Source organism: Macaca mulatta, chromosome 2, assembly GCF_049350105.2.
Source record: "Macaca mulatta isolate MMU2019108-1 chromosome 2, T2T-MMU8v2.0, whole genome shotgun sequence".
In the NCBI taxonomy this organism is placed as follows: domain Eukaryota; kingdom Metazoa; phylum Chordata; class Mammalia; order Primates; family Cercopithecidae; genus Macaca; species Macaca mulatta.
The window spans coordinates 754,249-768,238 of record NC_133407.1 but is presented as its reverse complement, the minus strand read 5'-3'; the positions used below and the strand labels follow the sequence as shown (position 1 = coordinate 768,238).

Genomic DNA, 13,990 nt, shown 5'->3' with positions numbered 1-13,990 from the left:
AGTTTGAGGTGGGGTCATGGTAAGGGTCAAGATCGATGTCAGGGTCAGAGTAAGGATCAGAATTAGGGACCAGGGTAGGGATCAGGGTTTAGGTTCAGGGTCATAGTCTTGGGAGAGGGTTAGGGTTAGGACTAGAACCAGAACTTTGCTCTCTTCGGGACCCACCTGAGAGTGGGTCACCATGGCTTTGCAGCACCAAGTAGCGTGTCCACCTTGAAGACCAGAGTTTCGTTGTCCTTAAGACTGACCTGGGGAGATGTGGCTGCAGGCCATTGAGGAAGGTGAGGCAAAAGCTTCCTGTCTGCTCCCCCCGTGCTGAGGAGGGAGCTCTGCTATGGGCTTTACTTTCACATGTTACATTCTACAAGTCTTGTTTTACAAAAGCCTCCCTGCCTTGAGGCTTTGGCTGCTGCTGTTCATCATCAGAGCGTGCCATAACATATGGTAAGATTTGGGCTTGTTTCTGGGGAGAAGTCTTGGTACAGAGAAAGGAGCAATGCTTAGAGCCACCATCAGGACAGTTGGTATGAAAGCTGGGGATGGGCAGAGGCTGGAGGAAACATGTGCACCCTGCTGTAAACACTTTTATTCATGTTTTAATTACTAATTTTTCTTACAGTGTTAAAGTAGTAAAAAATAGTATTGAAAAATTGAAAAGTATCCATATTAAAACTTGCAACATTATTTAAGTTTAAATATATTATTTGTACCTCATCAACATTTTTTATTTTGTTGAGAAAGTCCAAGGTTAATTGGCAGCATATTTTTAATAGTAGATAGAATAATGTCTGTTTTATAAACACTGACATCCTACATTACGTGTGTGAACCTTGAAAATCTGAGACAGCTCTCAGATTTTTAGAAAGTGTATTTTGCCAAGCTTGAGGATGTATGCCTGTGATGCATCCTCAGGAGGTCCTGACAACACGGGCCCAAGGTGGCAGGGGCTCAGCTTGGTTGTATACATTTTGGGGAGAAAAGAGACATCAATCAATATGTGTAAGATGTACATTGGTTCAGTCCAGAAAATTGAGAAGGTCCAGACGGGGGCTTCCAGGTCATAGGTAAGTAAGAGAGAAATGGTTTCATCCTTTTGCGTTGCTGATTAGTCTCCTCAAATGAGGCAATCAGATATGCATTTCTCTCAGTGAGCAGATGGGTGAGTTTGCATAGAATGGGAGGCAGATTTGCCCTCAGCAGTTCCCAGCTTGACTTCTCCCTTTAGTTTAGTGATTTTGGGTCCCCAAGATTGATTTTCCTTTCACAAGGTCTAACATGTTTTCCTATGAGCATTAATTATTCATTGCGTATTTTATTACACAAATAAGGCACAGATTTTAAAAAAAATCATCAACTTTGTGGCTAGCTATATAGACATAATTACACAGAAGCTCAACTAAATTTGCAAACATTCCAGAGTCTGGGTTTCCAATAATTCTTTGTGATTCTTTAAAAGGTAAAAGTATTTTTTTCCCGTAAAACATAGCAACATCTAAAATCACCTGTAGAATGTCCTGCCATTTTTTTTCCTTAGTTTCCTCATTTTATGCAAAGCCTCACTGAGGAAATTGACTTTGAATATCCTTTTACACTCTTCTGTTTTAGAAAGCATTGTGGTAAAACTTTGAATCATCAATGTCATAAGTTCTCTCCACATTCTTTCTTTCTTTGAATATTTTTTCCCAGTGGCTAATATTTGATTCTGTTGTATTATGACTAAAAGGTAGGCATGGGCACAAAATAAAGACAAGAAGTCTTTGGAATAAGTGATCCCATCATAATGAATCAATTTTCCATTGGAACATATTTTTACAAAGTCACTCTTTTGAAAATATTTAGCCATGAATTGAAACAGAGCCTATAAGGTTATTTTTTTTCCTGGTCTAAGGCGAACAGCATTTTAGAGAATGAACCTGGGACACAACCACAACACAAGAAAAAAATATGATAATTAAGTTTACTCGTATGTGTGACTACTCTAACGGAAAGCATGTAAAGAGCATTTGTTTTTATTTATATATCAATCTGCTCTGTTTAATTTTTTGTGTCATAAATGCTCTTATTTTAAAAAACAGGACTAGTTAACAGTGTCAATTACTAGTAATTCATGGTATAAATAATTAAACAAGGAAGTGTTAAAAAATATAACTGTTTTAAATAAAGTTTTATTTTACATCATTTTTTTACTTACTCAGAAATTGCCCCCCCCAAAATGCAGAGATTTCCCATGTAGCTGCAACCTAGTTTCATCTCTTATTAACATCTTCAATCAGTGTATCTCACATGGCTTATTATATCTTACATAATTTGTCATAGTTTATGAACCAATATTGATAGACTATTATTAACTAAAGTTCATATTTCATTTGGATGCCCTTGGTTCTGTCTTACTCTGACCCAGGATCCCATCCAAGATCCCGCATGACATGTAGTCATCACGTCCCTGTGGGCTTTTCCTGGCTGTGACAATGTGTCAGGCTTTCCATGTCATGATGACCTTGACATTACTGAGGAGGATTGGTCAGGAATTTTGTAGAATGTCCCCCATTGTCACTGCATGTTCTCAAGGTGAACTGTCACCTTTGATGTTCACTTGGATCATTTGGCAGAGCTACTGTTTGTCAGGTTTCTCCAGTGTGAAGTTATTTTTCCTCCTTGCCCATACTGCATGTGTTTTGGTTCTTTTGGAGCACGACACTGTGCGGAGCCCACACTTACGGAGTGAGGTGTTGGCTCCACATTCTTGATGGCTGAGTGTCTACATCAATTATTTGGAATTCTTTTGCAAAGGAGATTTCTATGCAACTCCATTTTCTTATTCACCTGTGTATACAAATACAGACACCTAGATAATTACTTTCAGCTTTAGTTATTATTCAACACTACAATTCATTCCTGTGTTGGCCATCAGTAGCTGTTTTTATTGGCTATTATTTTTCTTTGATATATTTTAATTTTTTTTAGTACTTACTTACTTTCTGATACTTCAAGATTATCCTGACTCCTATATTTACTGTCCCAGTTCTAGTATCAGACATTTCTTCAAAGAGCATGATTCCTTTCAGAATGGTAGGAAAACTTACATCTGGCTGCCGAATGAGCACATTGCTGAATAGCACTTGTTCTTCATTAGCAATGCTAGGAAGTATATGTGTGTGTCTAACCTACCTATACACACCTAATCATAAAGTTTTCTATGTAGAACTGTGTATATCTATATTAAACTAAACATAAGTTTACATTCATGTCTCCACCTCTGATCTACTATCACATGAATCATTCTAGCCTTCTCCCCTTGCTAATTTGTAACCTCCCACTTCAACAGTGAGAAACCTGGTTCCTACCATTTGTGACTTATGTAAGTCATTGCTTTATTCCAGATACAGATACTGTGGTTTTACAATTGTTCACAATTGCTTCTGTTGGAAAGAACTTTATAAAATGGAATCCAGTGATGAAGTATAGTTCATTTGCCTTCAGCATACGGATTCTATTCATTTTCAAAGTGACTTAGGTCAACACCATTTTCCCTACACCTTCAGTGAGTTTTTTCATACATTTGTGTCTTAGTCTGTTTTGTGCTTCTGTAACAGAATACCTGAGGCTGGGTAATTTATAAGTAAAAAAGGTCCTTTTGGCTCACAATATTGGTGGCTGGAATGTCTGAGATTGGGCAGTTGCATCTGGTGGAGTCTCAGTCTTTTTCACCTCATGGTGGAAAGTGGAAGGGCTAGTGCCTCCCAATCCATAGGTATTCAGCGTCTGTTATAAGCCACACATTGTAACAAGGAATGAACATAAGGGGAATTTGGCCCATATTGTCCAATTGCTTGCTTTAAGTCTTTTAATATTTTAAAAGGAAATGGCTCCCAGCATGCTTGAGTGTTTTCTGGCCTCCTCAGCTGGTGAAATAATTACCAGAAGCTGCCAAGCATTCAAATCCCCCATTTCTTGTGCCTGGCGAATGGATGACTGGATTGTCCCTGTGCCATATTTGTATTTGGACCTGCTCGCAGCACTCCTCTACCATAACTAACAGGTGGGCAAGCCTGGATCAATCCCTCATCCTAATTGGCTGTTGGACAAGCCTGAAGCTTCCCTTCGCCATAGTTACTGGCGGGGCCTGCAACGATGGGAGCGGCAAGGCGCGGGTCTCAGGCTCCCCTTCCAAATATTCAGGAGGCTGGCCTGGGGGTGGCCATTCCAGACCTTCCCCGAAAGGCGCAGTAGGTGGCACAGTTTCTTTTATAAGTCTCTGGAGATTAGCATACATGCCTTCCCGTTTCTCGCCCTTTTTTAAACGAGACTGTCATGGTTCACTTAGCTGATAATTAGACTCCTGATTATTCAACTTTCCTATGTCATCCTGAAAATCCTCCTTCTCCTCCTCAGTGTGGAAGGGCTCCAGGGCTGTTTTAATTGCAGACCACACAGACCAAGCAGAGACGGGAATATCGCGGCCCTCTTGTTGTGCTCATTTTAAGTCTGACCCGACCTTGTCCCAATCTTCTACATTCATGATTCCATATTCCGGGAACCAAGGAGAATACTTGTCTACCAGATGGAACAAAGATGTGAGATTTTGGGTGCTGACAATTACCCCTCCTCGGCGCAGTAACTGCTGCACAAGGCTTAAGTAATTAGCGAACTTACTGTCAGCTCGACCCACATTTTCCCGAGGTTTCCCTGGAATTCCCCGAGCGCCCTCCTTACCCTAGAGCTTGAAGTGAAAACCTACTCGGGAGTCCTTTGTCGGTCGTCCTCAGCTTTCCACGCTCTGGTGTTCCTTCACTGGATTATTTGTAGAGATTACGGGGAGCCCTGCGTTGGGCACCAGAGACAGCCTGGGCAACTGAGGGAGACCCCCGTTTCTACCAAAAAAAAAAAAAAAATTAGCTAGGTGTGGTGTCGCTCGCCTGTAATCTCAGCTACTCCATGAGAAGTCAGACAAAACCTGCCACCAGAGACTGATTTTCTTCTAAAATGCTTTCTCCAAAATATTTTTAAAACAAAAGGGGGAAATTGGAAAGGAAAATATTTTGGGCCCCGGAAATCACTAAGATAAAGGGAAAAATCAATCTGGGAACTGCTTAGGGCAAACCTGCCTCCCATTCTATTCAAAGTCATCCGCTGCTCGCTGAGAAGAATACATATCTTATTGCCTCCTTTGGAAAGGCTCATCAGAAACTCAGAAGAATGCAACCGTTCCTCTCTCACCTACCTGTGACCTGGAAGCCCCCTCCTGGCTTCGAGTTGACCCACTTTTGCTTCAGGTTGTACCAGATCAAACTAGTGTTCATCTTACATATGTTGATTGATGTCTCCTGTCTCCCTAAAATGTGTAAAACTGTCAGATACGGTCAGTTTCTCTTCCAAGGTTTGGCATGTTAACGTTCTTGTGTTTTGTTCTCGAACTCAACTTTCTTGTTCTCCATGCCTCCTTGCCCTTAGTTACTGTAAACAACCTTCCCCTCAGTTCTAATCAATAACTCACATCTGTTGCCTTGGTTACCTGCTCTGCACCCATTTCTCCCTTCGAAACCACATGTCCCACCATTGTAACTCACATCCCCCTTCCCCCTCCCTTATTTGGGAAAATATTCACAAATAGCCAACGGGGTCAGTGTAGATCTTGAGGTCTGGCCCCAGCCCATGCCAGAGGTAGGGATTGCATTAGGAATAAAAACCCCTGCTTTCCTTTATTCCGTGTGCTCTTGCGATTGTGATTGATGAGAGCAGCACGCTTCCGCAGAGGTAAATTGCGTTGCTGAGAAAACTTTTGCTTAAGTTCTGGTTTTACTTTGCGTCACCGAGCATTTATCTCCAACAAAACCAAGCTGTGCTCTGACCACCTTGGGCAACTGTCATCAGGACATCCTGAGGCTGTGTCATGCACAAGCATCCCCAACCTTGGCAAAATAAACTTTCTAAATACTCTTATCCCCAAATGCTCAGGGAGACTGATTTGAATAATCATAAAACTCCGAGGCTGCACTCTAGCCTGGGCGACAGAGCAAGACTCTGTTTCAGAAATAATAAAACAAAATAAAATAAAATAAAATAAAATAAAATAAAAATCAAATATCCGGTCTCCCGCACAGCCGACTCTGCGTGAATTACTCCTTCTCTATTGCTATTCCCCCGGTCTTGAGAAATCGGCTCTGTCTAGGTAGCAGGCAAGGTGAACCCACTGGGCAGTTACAGAATTGCCATTATATTGCTTGCAATTTTATATCTTATTACGCAAAATAGCTATAATCTTGTATACAAGGTTAAATGCGAATGTGCTCCTTGCGTGGTCAGATCCCAGCGCAGGAAGGACGCACCCCCTACAAACCTCTAGGCCAAAACGGTCATTCTGGCCTCAGCCAGCCTCACGTGAGATCGCAATCTCCTGTCACTCTGGGCCTGAGGGGGCGGGGCCTGAAGCCCCATACAATCAGGGGCGCTGGGGTGGGGACCTGTCAATCAGGCGCACCGCCGGAAAGGAGAGGGCGGCTTCCGGGATCTGGCTGGCGGGCGCTTTGTCTGGCCTTCGTCACCGTAGGCTCTTCCTGTGAGTCTCCGCTGCTACTTCCTGGCTCTGGCAGGCCCGGTGCTTCTGCAGCAGGCTCGGCCACCCTGTGACCTGCGGGTGTTGGGACATCCCTAGCTGACGCCGGGACACCCGGGAAGCCGAGGAACGGTGAGTGGACTGCGCCTGGCTTCCGGAAGTGGGGAAGAGGGCTGGGTGAAACCTGCTGGAACCAGCCATCGGCTGCGGAACCTGCGGACCGAGTCGCCGCGGCGCAGCCGGGCCTCAGTCCCCTTAGTACAGGGCCGGGCGGGGCGGGCAGCGGGACCCCTGCGTCCTGTCTGTACCTGTGGGCGCCACTTCCGCCGGCCGGAGCCCTCTCGGGAACCCCGCGCCTCCCCCACCCAGGTAGTGCGGTGACCACGGGAGGGTGATCCGGGAGGGCCCCGACTCGGTGAGCGGGGTTCCAGCGTGGGAGAAGCTGTGGTTCATGGAGCTTCCAGTCCCACCTTTCTCCCCCTAAAATTAACCTGAGGCTTTGTTAAAACGTTAAACGGCGCGTTTGAGCAAACGCGATTCATAAACGGGTACCGCAGTCATGGTTTGTGGTTTGGGGTCCAGGGGAGGGGCGTAAATGAGAGGCTTTGATAAGGTGAATGAGGAAGCAAACCATACATATATATACACAGACTTATATTTTTCTTTTTTTTTGAGACGGAGTCTCACCCTGTCGCCAGGCTGGAGTGCAATGATGCAGTCTCAGCTCACTGCAACCTCTGACTCCCGGGTTCAAGCAATTCTCCTGCCTCAGTCTCCCAAGTAGCTGGGCTTATAGGCACCACCACCACGTCCAGCTAATTTTTGTATGTTGAGACAGGGTTTTGCCATGTTGGCTAGGTTGGTTTCGCACTTCTGACCTTAATTGATCACCCTCCTCGGCCTCCTAAAGCACCGGGATTACAGGCGTGAGGCACCTTGGCCAAAATATTCTTCTGTTTCCAAACATTTTACATGAGAGGAAAGCGGAGAATAAATCATCTGACACTCTACTGTAAAAAAAATCTTTGTGCCTCTCTTCTTTTCATCTTTCCTAAGTGTACATATTACCAAAATGTCTTTACGTTGAGGTCCCCCCGTGAAAACTTGACAGGGTGTTGTGTCCTCAGCCACTCTCCTGTCTTTTCCTAGTCCTGGCATTTTAGAACTGTCTGGGGATGACCCAGGATACCCACAGTGGCCATGTCTATTGGAGGGTCTAGTGAGTATCAGCCCCGGGGTCATCTCATCCCCAAGGACAGCCTGAGGTAGGGGGTAGAGTCTCTCAGGTTAGCAGCTGGATGCTCTTGGCCTTAGAGGAATCTCCTGGTATAGTTTCATCTAAAATGGTGACCCCTTAGGGTCATTAAAATTTTAGGACATTAAAATTAATGGACAATACAATGTAATGTCATGAAAGTTAGGTCATTAAAATTATTCCTCCAGCCCGAGTTATTATTCCTCGAAGACACATTGATGGTTTACCAATTGGATGCTGATATTGAGAGGAAAAGGCAGAAATGATTTCTGCTCTCTAGCTTGTCTCAGACTTGTGAAGAGAGAAAAACCGTCCCAAAGGACAAGGAAAACCCACCCCAGAGAGGATGCGCAAGAAACTGAATATTAAAATGCACTTAAGGCCCACAGGAGGACAAAGAGCAGTGCCAGTGCCTCCTAGGTGGTCATTGAGTACTTTACTGAACAGGATGGGTGTCCTAAGGGATAGAACGGCCTGCCGTGACACTTAGAAAGGTCTGCGTTGGAGTCAGCACTGTCTCTCCCTGAGTTTGTTACCTTGAAAAGGCTTGTCCGCTTATTTGAGTTTCAGGTTTTCACTGACTGTAAGATACATTTTGTCGGTACAGCTTGAAAGATAAAAATACTATTTCCAAAGAGGCAAGGTAAAATGATGTATTTCATTTGCTAAAAATTCGTATTTATTTCTTCCTCAGAGTGAGTGTAGTAAGTTTTAAAGTTCTGTTCTTTTTAAGGGTAATTTCAAATGGAATTGTAGGACTTAGCTTTGTAAATGCTATTGGTGAAATAAAAGTGTGATAGATAAATTGATGATTTATAAAGATTCACCAAAATGTCAGTTCCCCTCTTGTAGCTTGGTGAAGAATTTATGACAGTAGACACATGTGTATCCTCTTATCTGGGTGTCTGAGTGTTGTTTTTTGTTTTTTGGAGATGCTGTCTTGCTCTGTAGCCCGGCTGGAGTGCAGTGGCGCCATCTCTGCTTACTGCAACCTCCGCCTCCCGAGTTCGTGATTCTCCTGTGTCAGCCTCCGGAGTAACTGGGATTATAGGCACCCACCACCACACCCAGCTAATATTCATATTTTTAGTAAACACAGGGTTTTAGGCCTGGCACGGTGGCTTATGCCTGTAATCCCAGCCCTTTGGGAGGCCAAGGTGGTCGGATCATGAGGTCAGGAGTTCCAGAGCAGCCTGGCCAACATGGTGAAACCCTGTCTCTACTAAAAATACGAAAAAATTAGCTGAACGTGGTGGCAGGCACCTGTAATCCCAGCTACTCGGGAGGCTGAGGCAAGAGAATTGCTTGAACCCGGGAGGTGGAGGTTGCAGTGAGCCAAGATCTTGCCACTGCACCCCAGCCCAAGGGACAATGCGAGACTCCGTCTCAAAAACAAATAAACAAACAAACAACAAAAAGACGGGATTTTTGCCATGTTGGCCAGGCTGGTCTCAACCTCCTGACCTCAGGTGATCCCCTGCCTCAGCCTCCCAAGATGCTGGGATTATAGGCGTGAGCTACGACGCCTGGCCCACTCTATTTTCTTTTTATTCCCTAAATTTTAATATGTTTGAGTTTGTCTGTTCCTTTATCACTTTTTCCTTACATAAAAAAAATTCTGCCTAATCCTTCGTTAAAAAAAAATCTTCCTGTGACTTCTGAAAGTATTCTGGTTTTATCTTTTGTATTTGAATATATAATAAGATGATTATTGTTCATGGAATAGAGAAGAATGCAATACATTTTCCCAAGTAGATGCCAGCCTGGTTTGCCTCATATTTTAAAGTGCATGTAATTTCTTTTTCTATTCTATAGTGCCTACTCTATCATTCCTCAACTTTCCATATAGATGCTGGGTCATTAAGACTTTTTTTTTCCTTTGGTCTGCTTGCTCATCTCTCTGCTAACACTGTGCTGTCCTGAATATTTTTGTTTGAAAATCTTAGAAGTATGTTAGACAAGCCATCACTCTTTTTTTAGATGACTAAAAATGATTAGACATTGGTCATTTTTACTACATATGAAAGAGTAGCTTTTCTTGCCTAAAACCACCTGATCTGGGAATTTATGTGGTTTCATAGGAATAGCATCTGGAAGTGGTGACACTAATGTCATTTTAAAAAGCGTGTGTCCTATTTCCTCTTATTCCTTTCTGCCTTGATATTGTGCAATAGAAATTTGAAAAATTGTTGTATTAGTATTGTTAAATATCAATTATTGGTTTTATTTACTACTCAATTAAATTTAATAAGCCTATTCTCTCTTGGTGTAATCACGTGGAATGGGTTCACTTCCACAGTTAACAAGTGACAGCACATGTAAAATATTGTCTACCAGGGAAATTCATTGAACACTTAGTGTTCAGACTGTGTTTTTGTGTCTAGTTCCCTAAGCACCACTGCAGTGACACAAAATAATAGACTTTCAGCAGAAGAAGTTTTGGAAAATATACTGCATAAGCCATTTAGATGCAATGAGTCATTCTTATTACTTGGGTTGGTGGAATCCCTTTCAAAATGTAAGTTCCTAATACAAACAAAGATTGAACTTTGCGAGCAGGTATTTTTAAGAATAAGTAGTCTCAGGACTGATAATATTAACTCACTTATGCACATCAGGTAGGACTTTAGTATGACAGATACTAGAAATGTACAAAGTGAAGTTAAAAGGTAACTCCTAGCAGCATATCGTAATCTTACTCCCTGGATTCTCTAATGAGATGGGTGTTTCTACTTTGCTGTTGCCTTTTTGAATAGTTCAATTCTAGCATTAGTACTGCTGTGTGGGAGGGAGTATGTGTGAACAGAGTAAGAGTTGTGACAATCAAGTCATAGAATAAATGCTTGGAAATTTTAGAATCATGTAAACAGCTTATGAATTGAGTATACATTCCCAGTGCTCTCAGTCTCACTCATCCTTCTATCCACATGTGTGGCATGTTTTAGGACTCCATGGCTTTTGAGGATGTGGCTGTGAACTTTACCCAGCAGGCATGGGCTTTGCTAGATTCTTCTCAGAAGAATCTTTCCAGAGAAGTGATGCAGGAAACCTGCAGGAACCTGGCTTCTGTAGGTAAGAATGACAACACATTTCACTTAATTACAGAAGTATTTCCCTATCATCAGTGCTATTTGTGATTTGGAATGGGGCAAGGGAATGATTTGGTGAATAAATCAGGCATGGGCACTGTGTACAATGAACATGAAATCTAGTAATGTTTCTATAGTTTGAAATAATTCATGATAATTTTGTGCATCTGCATTTTAGGAAAAAACAGAAAGACCAGAATATTGAAGATCACTTCAAAAAACTTGGGAAAGATACAAGATAATTTGCACAGAGAAGAGGAAATAAAGTCCTCTGAAGGAATCTTAGCATGTCATGAATTTAAAAACAAGCAATCAAAGCAAATAAGAGTCACTTGAAATTCATTTCCTTTTAGAAAAATTTCACCCAAAATGTAACGTACATCAGTGTAGCAGTCAGCGTTTGGAAAACAGTTTACTTGAGAATAGTACTACAAAATTGTGTATATGAATGTTACTATTTTGGTCATAGCCTTGCAGGTGGTAGCTGTGTTTTCAGTAGTAGCCCATTTACTTTCAAATAATTCAGTCATGGCACAAAAACAAAAACAAAACAAAACAAAAATGCATTTTCCCTAGTATTGGTAGCAGTGTAAGTCGAAGACCTATGAATGAGTAGAAAGTTATTAAACCAACCAATAATAATGTGCTTGTCATTTTTTTTACAGAAATCATATGGTACAGAGACTGCGTGAAAGCAAAGAAGGTAGTCAGTATGGACAAGTGTCAGCCACATTCCAAATCTTGATCTGAATGAGAACATTTTTACTGGATTAAAACAATGTGAATGCAGTATTTGTGGAAAAGTCTTTGTACATCATTCCCTCCTTAATAGGCACATCCCAGCTCACTCAGGATACAAACCATATGGAGAGAAGCAATATAAATGTGAACGGTGTGGGAAACTCTTCATTTCTGTTCCAGGTGTTAGAAGACACAGGATAATGCACAGTGGAAATCCAGCTTATAAGTGTACGATATGTGGGAAAGCTTTTCATTTTCTCAATTCAGTTGAAAGACATCAGAGAACTCACACAGAAGAAAAACCCTATAAATGTAAACAATGTGGTAAAGCGTTCACTGTTTCCGGTTCTTGTCTAATACATGGACGAACTCACACTGGAGAGAAACCCTACGAATGTAAGGAATGTGGGAAAACACTCAGATTTTCTTGTTTTAAGATGCATGAAAGGACTCACACTGGAGAGAGATGTACCAAATGTGATAAAGCCTTCAGCTGTTCCACTTCCCTTCATGACCATGGAAGCATTTATACTGGAGAGAGACCCTATGAATGTAAACAATGTGGCAAAGCCTTTAGTCGTTTGAGTTCCCTTTGTAACCATAGAAGTACTCATACTGGAGAGAAACCCTATGAATGTAAACAATGTGACTAAGCCTTCAGTCACCTCAGTTCCCTTCACCTCCACGAAAGAATTCATACTGGAGAAAAACCCTATGAATGTAAGAGATGCGGTAAAGTCTACACTCGTTCCAGTTACCTTATGCGCCACTAAAGAAGTCATGATGTAGAGGTTGGGTGTAGTGACTCAGCCTATAATCCCAGCACTTTGGGAGGCCAAGGTGTGTGTATTGCTTGAGCCCAGGAGTTTATAACCAGCCTGGATTAAAACAATGTGAAACAACCTGGGCATCGTGGTGAAACCCTGTCTCTACAAAAAATAAAATAATGCCGGGCCCGGTGGCTCACGCCAGCTACTCAGGAGGCTGAGGCAGGAGAATGGCGTGAACCCGGGAGGCGGAGCTTGCAGTGAGCCGAGATCGCACCACTGCGCTCCAGCTTGGGCGACAGAGGCAGACTCCGTCTCAAAACAAAAACAAAGAAAATAATTAGCTGGGCATGGCGGCACATTTCAGTTGTCTTAGTTCTTTTTCAAGGACATAAAAGGCCACGGGGGGTTGGGGGGAAGCCCTGTGCATGTGGATCACGAGGTCAGGAGATCGAGACCATCCTGGCCAACACGGTGAAACCTCGTCTCTACTAAAAATACAAAAATAGCTGGGTGTGGTAACATATGCTTGTAATCCCAGCTACTCAGGAGGCTGAGGCAGGAGAATCACTTGAACCCAGGAGGCAGAGGTTGCAGGGAGCCAAGATTGTGCCACTGCACTCCAGCCTGGCGACAGAGTGAGACTCCATCTCAAAAATAAATAAATAAAGCCCCTTGAATGTAAGAAATGTGGTAAAACATTTACTCTTTCCCATTCCCTCATAAACATGAAAGAGCTCACACTGCAGAGAAACCTTAAGAATGTAGGAAATGTGGTCAAGCCTTCAGACTTTCCTGAAGATTTGGGAGGTCTCAGAGTGGAGAAAAGGCTTTTGAATTTAAATTTATGGTAAGGCCTTCGGTTGTATTAGTTCCATTTGACATCAGCTCATTCCTGAGAAAAACCCTATGAATGTCCAGAATGTTTGAGTGTTTCATTTCTCTCATATCCACTCAAGGACATATGAAAATGCACGCTGTAGCTGGCTGGACGTTGTAAATACAAGAACGTACACAGGATTAAAACTCTAACTGTTTAGAAACTGCAAGAATATTTTCAGTTTTAACATTTACTTGAAAAGCCGTGTGAAAACTCCCACTGGAAAGAAGTTCTATAAGTGAAGCTTTTCTAATTTGGAAAGCCTGATGCAAATTAATTATCGTGCAGTGCTTGAAAAAAATCTATGAAATGTTACACAAGTTACAAGTATATTGTTTTTATCAGTGGCCCATTCTTAAAGAGTCTTGAGTATGCATTTCACCTTGTTTTGCAGGGAAACCTTGAGGTGAGAGTTCTGTAAATGTTCTTTAAGCAGTAGTACTTGAATTTCATAGATAATGATATTTTCTTAAGTCTGTTGGTAGAATTTTTGTCTATTCATTTGATAATGTGCTGGATTCATGGTTGAATTTGGATGTTTTTCTAATATGTAGGTAAGTTTAATTTTTTTATTCCATTATTATTTCTTTTTGAGATGGAGTCTCACTCTGTTGCCCAGGCTAGAGTGCAGTGGTCCGATCTCGGCTCACTGCAACCTCCGCCCCCTGGGTTTAAGCGATTCTCTTGCCTCAGCATTCCGAGTAG

The 13,990-nt window shown here is 42.3% G+C and overlaps 1 long non-coding RNA gene and 1 pseudogene across 2 annotated transcripts; one reads left to right on the top strand and one right to left on the bottom strand.

Annotated features, from left to right (window-relative positions):
- Positions 1 to 2,151: 2,151 nt before the first annotated feature.
- Positions 2,152 to 6,410, bottom strand: LOC144339489 (uncharacterized). The gene is made up of 3 exons (XR_013414486.1): positions 5,222 to 6,410; positions 4,739 to 4,871; positions 2,152 to 4,554 (listed from the first exon to the last, which is right to left on the bottom strand). It is a non-coding gene; the product is annotated as an uncharacterized LOC144339489 (long non-coding RNA).
- A 242-nt stretch (positions 6,411 to 6,652) lies between these two features.
- Positions 6,653 to 12,737, top strand: LOC702367 (uncharacterized; annotated as a pseudogene). Its single transcript, XR_013413538.1, has 3 exons — positions 6,653 to 6,922; positions 10,754 to 10,876; positions 11,579 to 12,737. The product of XR_013413538.1 is annotated as an uncharacterized LOC702367 (transcript).
- Positions 12,738 to 13,990: the final 1,253 nt, after the last annotated feature.